At 39.5% G+C, this 10,033-nt stretch overlaps 1 pseudogene; it reads right to left on the bottom strand.

Annotated features, from left to right (window-relative positions):
• Positions 1-5,332: 5,332 nt before the first annotated feature.
• Positions 5,333-5,834, bottom strand: LOC140534622 (calmodulin-1-like; annotated as a pseudogene).
• Between the last annotated feature and the right edge of the window lie 4,199 nt (positions 5,835-10,033).

Below are 10,033 nucleotides of genomic sequence, written 5' to 3'. Positions count from 1 at the left end.
CTTTAGTAAAAAATTCTTCCCTTCTCCATAGATCTGATAAATACACTATTCCTTGCTTCTCCAGTTTATTCATGGTATCAATCTTTATACCTAAATCATGTACCCATTTGGACTTTATTCTTGCGTACGGTGTCAGGTATGGGTCTATGCCTAATTTCCGCCACACTGTTATCCAGTTTTCCCAGCAATTTTTGTCAAACAGTGAGTTCTTATCCCAGAAGCTGGGGTCCTTGGGTTTATCAAACAGAAGGTTGCTATATTCCTTGCCTACTGCGTCTTGAGTGGCAAGTCTATTCCACTTGTCTACCTCTCTGTTTCTTAGCCAATACCAAGTGGTTTTGATAATTGCTGCTTTATAGTACAGTTTGAGGTCTGGTAGCGCTAGGCCACCTTCCCAAGCATTTCTTTTCATTAGTCCCTTTGATATTCTGGACCTTTTGTTTTTCCAAATGAATTTTGATATTATTTTATCCAGCTCCAGAAAATAATTGTCTGATAGTTTAATTGGTATGGCACTAAATAAGTAAATTAATTTAGGTAGAAATGTCATTTTTATTATATTAGCACAGCCTACCCATGAGCAACTAATGTTTTTCCACTTACTTAAATCTGACTTTATTTGTGCAAAAAGTGTCTTGTAATTGTGTTCATATAATCCCCGGGTTTGTTTTGGCAGGTAAACTCCTAAGTATTTTATACTGTCTACCCTAGCTTTAAATGGGATTTCTCTTTCTATCTCTTGCTGTTGGACTTTGTTGCTAATAGATAGGAATGCAGAAGATTTGTGTGGGTTTATTTTGTAACCTGAAACTTTGCCAAAGTTGTTTATTATTTCAAGTAATTTTTTACTTGAATCTCTGGGATTCTCTAAGTAGATCATCATATCATCTGCAAAGAGTGATAACTTAGTTTCTTCTTTGGCTATTCTTATTCCTTCAATATCTTTATCTTGTCTAATTGCTCCAGCTAACATTTCTAGTACCATATTGAATAATAGTGGTGATAATGGACATCCTTGTTTCACCCCTGATCTTACTGGGAATGCATCTAGCTTATCCCCATTGCATATAATGCTTGCTGTAGGTTTTAGATAGATACTGCTTATTATTTTATGGAAAGTTCCCTTTATTCCTACGTTCTCCAGTGTTTTTAGTAGGAATGGGTGTTGTATTTTGTCAAAAGCTTTTTCTGCATCTATTGAGATAATCATGTGGTTTTTGTTGGCTTTGTTGTTGATGTGATCGATAATGCTAATAGTTTTCCTAATATTGAACCAGCCCTGTAATCCTGGTATGAATCCTACCTGATCATAATGTATTAATCTCGTGATAAGATGCTGTATTCGTTTTGCTAAAATCTTATTTAAAATTTTTGCATCTATATTCATTAGGGAAATTGGTCTATAATTTTCTTTCTCTGTTTTGTCTCTTCCTGGTTTGGGTATAAAAACCATATTTATATCATAGAAAGAATTTGGGAGGACTCCTTCTTCCCCAGTTTTCAAAAATAGTCTATGTAGTATTGGAATTAACTGTTCTTTAAATGTTTGATAGAATTCACTTGTGAATCCATCTGGCCCTGCAGATTTTTTCCTAGGGAGTTCATTGATGACTTGTTCAATTTCTTTTTCTGAGATGGGGTTGTTTAAGTATTCAAATTCCTCTTCTGTTAATCTGGGCAATTTGTATTTTTTAAAATATTCATCCATCTCATTTAGATTATCAAATTTGTGGGCATAAAGTTGGGCAAAGTAGTTTCTAATTATTGTTTTAATTTCCTCCTCATTGGAGGTGAGTTCACCCCTTTCATTTTTAATATTAGTAATTTGATTTTCTTCTTTCTTTTTTTTAATCAGATTGACCAAAGGTTTATCAATTTTATTAGTTTTTTCATAAAACCAACTATTGGTTTTATTTATTAATTCAATAGTTTTCTTAATTTCAATTTTATTAATCTCCCCTTTGGTTTTCAGTATTTCTAATTTGGTATTTACTTGGGGATTTTCAATTTGTTCTTTTTCTAGCTTTTTCAACTGCAAGCCTAAGTCATTGATCTCCTCTCTCTCTATTTTATTTATGTAAGCATTCAAAGATATAAAACTTCCCCTAATAACTGCTTTTGCAGTATCCCATAAGATTTGGTATGTTGTCTCACTATTGTCATTCTCTTGAATGAAATTGTTGATTGTTTCTATGATTTCTTCTTTAACCCAACCCTTCTTTAGAATTAGATTATTTAGTTTCCAATTGATTTTTGGTTTATCTTTCCGTGGCCTTTTATTACATGTAATTTTTAATGCATTATGATCTGAGAAGGATGCATTGATTATCTCTACCTTTCTGCACTGGATTGTGAGATTTTTATGTCCTAGTACATGGTCAATTTTTGTAAATGTTCCATGTACCGCTGAGAAAAAGGTGTATTCCTTTCTATTCCCACTTAATTTTCTCCAAAGATCTATCATATCTACCTCATCCAGAGTTTTATTTACCTCCTTAACCTCTTTCTTGTTTATTTTGAGGTTAGATTTATCGAGTTCAGAGAGGGGGAGGTTGAGGTCCCCCACTAGTATGGTTTTGCTGTCAATTTCTTCCTTCAACTCCCCCAACCTCTCCTCTAAGAATTTGGATGCTATACCACTTGGAGCATACATGTTTAGTATTGATATTGCTTCATTGTCTATGGTGCCTTTTAGCAGGATATAGTTTCCATCCTTATCCCTTTTGATTAGATCTATTTCTGCTTTTGCTTTGTCTGAGATTAGGATTGCTACTCCTGCCTTTCTTACATGAGCTGAGGCACAATATATTCTGCTCCATCCTTTGACCTTTATCCTATGTGTATCCCCCTGTTTCAAATGTGTTTCTTGTAAGCAGCATATTGTTGGATTATGGCTTTTAATCCATTCTGCTATCCGTCTCTGTTTTATGGGAGAGTTCATTCCATTCACATTCACAGTTATGATTACAATCTGTGTATTTCCCTCCATCCTCTTTCCCACCATTTGTGCTTTTAGCTCTCCCGTCTCCCTTCCCCTCCTCAATAGTATTCACTTTTCTCCCCCTCCTCCTGCAGCCTTCCCCTCCTTCTTTTAGCCCCCCTCCCTTTTACTCCCCTTTACTCTTATTGCTTCTTCCCTCCCTTTTAGCCTCCCTCCCCTTTCTTCCCCCTTCCCCTACTACTACCTTACATAGCTAGTTAGGATTATCTACTTAAGATTATTGTTCCCTCCTTTAAACAAATCAGATGAGAGTACCTCTCAAACAATGCTCATCTCCCTCCCCTCCTTCCCTCTACTATAGTTTTGTACTTCTTCCTGTGATGTAATTTGCCATTTTCTGCTTCCTCCTTTTCACACCTCCTATTACAATCCCTTCTCATACTTAAATAACATTTTTGACATGACATCATTTACTTTATACCCATTCCCTCTACGTATATCCCTTTTATCATAATAGGTGCACAGTTCTCAAGATTAACAGGTATCATCTTCCCTTATAGGGAGGTAAACAGTTTGCCCTAATTGAGTAGCAAGTTTTTGTTTTTGTTTTTTCCCCCCTGTTTACCTTTTTATGATTCTCTTGAGACCTGCATTTGAAGATCAAATTGTCTATTGAGTTCTGGTGTTTTGGTCAGGAAGCTCTGGAATTCCCTTATTTCGTTGAATGACTTTCTCCTTGCCTGAAATGTTATGCTGAACTTTGCTGGGTAGTTGATCCTTGGTTGAAGTCCCAACTCCTTTGCCTTACGGAATATTGGGTTCCAATTCTTTTGATCTTTTAATGTAGAAGCTGCAAGGTCCTGTGTGATCCTGACTGTATGTCCTTGATATTTGAATTGTTTCTTTCTGGCTGCTTGTAGTATTTTCTCCTTCACTTCATAGCTCTGGAATTTGGCAACGATATTTCTTGGGGTTTTGAGTTTGGGATCCCTTTCGGGAGGGGAACGGTGGATTCTTTCGATGACTATTTTGCCCTCTGAGTCTAGTACTTCTGGGCAGTTTTCCTTGATGATTTCCTGGAAGATATTGTCCAGACTCTTTACTTCATCATGGGTTTCTGGCAGGCCAATAATTCTTAAATTTTCTCTCCTGGATCTATTTTCCAGGTCAGTTGTTTTTCCAATTAAATATTTTACATTTTCTTCTATCTTTTCATTCTTTAGATTTTGTTTGACTGATTCTTGTTGCCTCATTGAGTCATTAGTTTCTACTTGCCCAATTCTAATCTTCATCGTATTGTTTTCTTCAGTAACTTTTGCATCTCCTTTTCCATCTGACCAATTTTTCCCTTTAAGGAGCTATTTTCTCCATTTAATTTTTGTACTTCTTTTTTCATTCAACCAGTTTTCCCAGTTAGGTTTTGTGTTTCCTTTTCCATTTGATCAATTTTCCCAATTAGGTTTTGGGTTTCCTTTTCCATTTGATTAACTCTTCCTTTTAGGGAATTATTTTCTCCAGTTAATTTTTGAACTTCCTTTTCCATTTGTTCAATTTTCCTTTTCAAAGTGATGTTCTCATCAGTGAATTCTTTTTTTATAATTTTAAAATCATTGACCAGTTTTTCTTCTATTCCCTTCTTCAGCTGTTCTAGGTAATCTAGTTGTGTTTGCGAGAAATTCATAGTCCCTTCTGAAGTTTCAGATGGAAGTACAGTCTCAGCTCTGACCTCTTTGGTGTTTGTGTTTTGGTCCTTATCCCCATAGAAAGATTCTATGGTTTTTTCACTTTTTGTCTGCTTTTTCCGATTCATGATGTTGGCTGAGTGTTGTAGCTTCTGGTTCTTTCAGTCAGAAGGTACAGAACTTTGTGTTGAGCTGATGTGTGAAGAAGCTAAAAGCAGGTTTTTGTTTTTTGTTTCCCAGATCAACCCTGGGGTTAGCTTGTTAAGTGTGTGGGAGGGGTGGTCTGGTCACGGGAGATCTCCCCAGCTGACCTGAGGCAAAGGCAAGCTCAGGGGATGGTGATCCCAGCTTCCCTATTGTCTTCCCTTTTCCCTTGGAGGGCTGAGGCACGCCTAGATGCTAATGCGTGTTCCCACCCCTCCTGGGCCTCGTCTCCTGGCGCTGAGGCTTGCCTGGGTCTCAGTGCAAATTTTCTTTGCCCTGGGTCTTCTGTCCTTCCGGATTGCCTCCGCCACAGTAGGAAGAATCCCCCTTTGCTATTTTCCTAGCCTCTGGTGTTATGAGACTATTTGCCCCCTTCTGCTGTTCCCGCTGATCCAGGATTTTTCTGGGGAAATATTTTATGGTTCTTTCACGGTCATCAGGGGGGAGGAGAGAGCATTTACTGATCACTCCGCCATCTTGGCTCCGCCCCCAAATAAACAATTTTGTAGAAGAAATTTTAACACATTCTGTACAATGCCTTCACTTTGCTGTCATCATTTGTACAAACTCTTCATAGTTTACTTGACCATCACCATCAATATCTGCTTCCCTGATCATTTCATCAACCTCTTCATCCGTTAACTTCTCTCAAAGGTTTGTCATCACATGACAAAGTTCCGCTGTACTAATATAACCATTGCCATCCTTGTCAAACACACGGAATGCTTCTCTAATTTCTTCTTCACTGTCTGTGTCTTTCATTTTTCTTGCCATCATAGTCAGAAATTCTGGGAAGTCAATTGTGCCATTACCATCAGCATCTACTTCATTAATCATATCCTGTAATTCAGCTTCTGTGAGGTTCTGCCCAAGTGACCTCATTACAGTTCCCAATTCCTTTGTTGTTATAGTACCATCTCCATCCTTGTCAAATAGTGAAAAGGCTTCTTTGAATTCTGCAATCTGCTCTTCTGTCAGCTGGTCAGCCATGCTGCTAGCATTACTAGGGCCCCTAAAATATTATTTTTTAAAAAAACAACCCTGGTCTATAGGACAAGTGAGTCTCCAGCCTTTCTAATCTAATCTCCAAGCTCTGGAGGAAAAGGTTGATTGGTTTTGCTTTTTTTATATCTTGTAGAAAATGAGTTGATCATTGAAGCATGAAGGTTAAGAATGCAGGAAGCCTCACTTTACTTTTTTTTCCTTTTTATAGAGAATTGGTGGGGAGACCTGACCATGAATAGGCCATGTGAGGACTCACCTCATTTCCTTTTAGACAGGGTTATCTGGAACATAGGATGATTGGGGGTCAATCCCTCCATTTTAAAAATGAGAAAAACAAGACCTGAAGAGATTCCTAGCATCATACATTTAGATGAGCCCAAGTTCACATTACTACTAACCAAGAGAACTGGGTCTTGAACTCAGATTCCCTGCCTTCCCATGCAATATTTCTTCCCCATATGTGTGCCTATGTGAGATAAGTCCTCATGGGTTGCCTAAACAACAGCTCAACAAAGGCATGGGTAGATATCTCTGGAATCTGGCCAACCCCTTCCAAGGGAGACTTCTATTTCCAGTTTGAGAAGAGTAAGAGAGTGGAAGTGGTTGGATGCTTGCTTAACTCAACGACTCTGGAGGAGAAAGTGAGGCTGACAACTTTTCATGGTTCCAATTCACACACAAGTCACCTCATCATGACGGTAATATCATCAGTCCTCTTCAAGAACGAAGGATATACAGCAACCACCCCAAGAGGCATATTGGGCTGGAAGTCTATCTATCAGCACTCTCTCCCATAATAATAGTTGGTCTTTATCTCATTGCTGTAAGGTTTGCAAAGCACTTTACACATATTTGATCTCACAACAATCCCATGACATAAGTGCTGTTATTTTCTCCAATAAAGTGAGGCTCAAAAAGGTGAAAATGGCGTGCCTAGAGTCAACCCAACAAGGTCAATGGCAAGATTTGAACCTAGGTCTTCTGTGTGTGTGTGTGTGTGTGTGTGTGTGTGTGTGTTCGTCGTTCGTTGCCAAAAAAGACCATGCCGTCAGAGAAATAATGACATGGCTTGCACTTGACTTTGTTTTGAGTGAGGGAGGGCTGTGCAGGTCACCAGCCTCACTTCTCCTCCAGAGCCATCTGAATCCAGTGACCAGATATTCATCAGGATGACTGGAGATGACCCAGGATGAGGCAATTGGGGTTAAGTGACTTGCCCAAGGTCACATAGCTAGTAAGTGTCAAGTGTCTGACGTGAGATTTGAATTCAGGTCCTTCTGACTTGTGCTCTATCCACTGCACCACCTAGCTGCCCACTAGGTCTTCCTTACTCAAAGTCAAGCCCTCTACCCAGGAATTGTTCGATCATCAATAACCAAGTATTAAGGTCTTCCTGTGCCAAGCACTGCACTAAACCCTGTGAATAAATAAATGAAGTGAAAAAAACCCCTGCCCTCGATGGGTTTATATTCTAACAGGGGAAAAAACATTCCCAAACTAAGCATATAAACAATCCATAAAGAATGAATATAAGATAATTTTGTGAGGGAGGGCACTAGTAGCTGAGAAAGCTTCATGTAGGAAGCCATGCTTGGGATCAGTCTTGGGCTTCCAAGAGGTAGAGGTAAGGACAGAGAATATTCCAAGCTCAACAGAAAGAATCAGATACGAAACCCCAAATAGGCCAGGATAGTGAAATAACAAAGTGACCCCCCCCTTTGACTACACATTTTGATGTGAAAAATTTCTTTTTCTTTTCTTTATCTCAATGGGGTGAGATGTAGAAGGGAGAAAAAAATAGATCTCTGTTAATTTACAATAAAACAAAGGTGAGGGCTGCTATCAATGTGAAATGAACTTTCATATGAGGTCACTGTATTATTAATTTTATTTGACTGTTAATTTCTAACAAAGCAGAGTAATTGATAAGTGTTTGTAATGTAAAGACAAAATATCAATTAATTTTTAAAAAAATTAATGTGTAGGAGAACTGGAAAGATAGGAAGGGTCCAGGCTGTAAGGGTCTTTAAACACCAGATGTAATAGGGAACCACTGGAGATTACCGGGAGTAGGGGTGGAGGTGGGATATGACCAGATTAATGCTTTAGGAACACCACTTTGTCAATTGTGTGAAGGTTAGAATAGAGTAGGGAGAGGCCAGAGTCAGAGATTAATTAGAAGTTTATTGTAATAATTCAGATCAGAACTGAATTAGGGTGGGACCTGTGGCTGTGTGTGTGGAGAGAAGAGAAAAGATAGGAGGGATGTGAATTTTAAAATGACAAAATTTGGTCACTGACTGAAAATAAGGAGGGTAGGAGGGGCAGGGGCTGTCCAGAAGATGTGGGGTCCTCACAGGTCACAGGGAAGTCCAGAAGAGGGGTGGGCTGGAGGGAGAGATGATGAGTTTTGTTTTGGACCCTGATGGGACTTCCAGATCAAAATGTGTAATGAACAGTGAGTGATGTGGAAGGAGGCCAGGGTTTGGGCTGGATACATAGATCTGGGAGTCATCTATGTAAGGATACTGAATGAACCTATGGGAGCTGACAAGGTCATTAAATGAGAACAGAGAGAGGTCGAGGACTGGGAGTACACTGACACTTGATGAGCATGATGTAGATGATGAATTAGCAAAAGAGACTGAAGGGGAGTCAGACAAGTAGGAAGAGACCCAGGAGACCCCAGGGTCAGGAAAGCTCAGAGACAAAAGGGAATCCAGGAGGAGGGAGTCCAGAACTATACTAATTATGATTTTTTTAACATGCGCTGTGTAATGCAGAAGTACATAACGTTAGAGATGTTATGCATATTTCACTTGGACCCTTCTAGAAGGAGACATGATGCAGTAGGACTCTAGAAACTTGATTTGGGGGCACTGGAATTTTCTAAGACAGAGGTTCACTTTTTGGAGAGAGAGGAAGCACCCTGAAATCTAGAGGGAGATGTCCCCAAAAAGCAACTGACCCAGCCCCATCACCCTCTTAGCTAGCCGCTTCCAGACAGGCTTCTAGGTTCCTTTGCCGTTCCATGCCAAGCTTTCCACCTCTGCCTCTGAGAATGTGCCAGGCCCTATGCTAAGTGCTTTATAAAGATTTCATTTGATCCTCACAAAAGCCTTAGGAGGGAGGTGCTATTATTATCCTCATTTTACAAAAAAGGAAACTGAGGCAAACAAAGGTTAAGTGACTTGCCCAAGGTCACACAGCTAGGACATGGTTGAGTTAGAATCTGAACACAGGTCTTCCTGACTCCTATCTACCATGACACCTAGCTGTCTCAAAAATGAAATGAATACTTCTATTCCTGAAAATACAAATCAATCAATTGCATTATGGTTCCACTCATGATCCTCCCTGTGACTTTTGAAACAAACTCTTGTTAGAATTGAAGTTTCTTGCGAGCGGGAACTGAATGTCTTTATCCGTCTTCTCAGTGCCCAGCACATGACCTGGCACACACCAAATGTTTTTTTCATTCATTCATTCAAAAAGTTTATGCTAGTTTGAAATTTTCCCAGCAATGAATGAGGGTACCTGTTTCTCCTCAGCCTTGCCAGCACTGAACTTCATAACTTTTGACTCATTTTTTCACTTCGGTAGGGGTAAGGAACCTCCCCACCACTGATATTTTCCATCTCCCCTCTCTTTTCTCTGCAATCTCCCTTGACTACATTCTAGAGTCTACACTCACAGAAGAAGCAGAAGAAAGGACAAGAGAAAGGTTTTCATTCCCCCCTCATATTGATTTGCATCTAGCTGGGCAATTTCTAGGGTGAAGTAGAGGACAGCTGAATCTTTATAGCATCTGTCTTAAAATATCTGGGAGCTTTCATCTCAGATAAGCATGTGCTCCCCACAGGAACTCCTGTGCTGGTCAAGATCTCTGCAAGAGGAGACATTTCAAGGTCAGACCACAACTAGATCTTCATCTAAAGTGAGGGCTGAAGCAATTATCCAGTGAAATTGGGCTATGTACACTGAACTGAATAAATCCAAGAGCACTCTTATCCCTTGATAACTGGGTCTATGTCTATCTTTGTTCTAGGAAGCTAGGTGATACAGGGGCTAGAAAACTGAGCTTGGAGGCAGGAAGACCTGAGATCGAATCCTGCTTCTGACAATTCCTAGCTGTATGACCCTGGGCAAGTCTTCTCCTGTTTGCTTTGCCTCTTTCGAGTCACACTTGGTGTTTGGATAG

The sequence above is a fragment of the Notamacropus eugenii genome, chromosome 3 (assembly GCF_028372415.1).
Source record: "Notamacropus eugenii isolate mMacEug1 chromosome 3, mMacEug1.pri_v2, whole genome shotgun sequence".
NCBI lineage: Eukaryota > Metazoa > Chordata > Mammalia > Diprotodontia > Macropodidae > Notamacropus > Notamacropus eugenii.
This window is presented reverse-complemented; position numbering and strand designations above follow the sequence as displayed.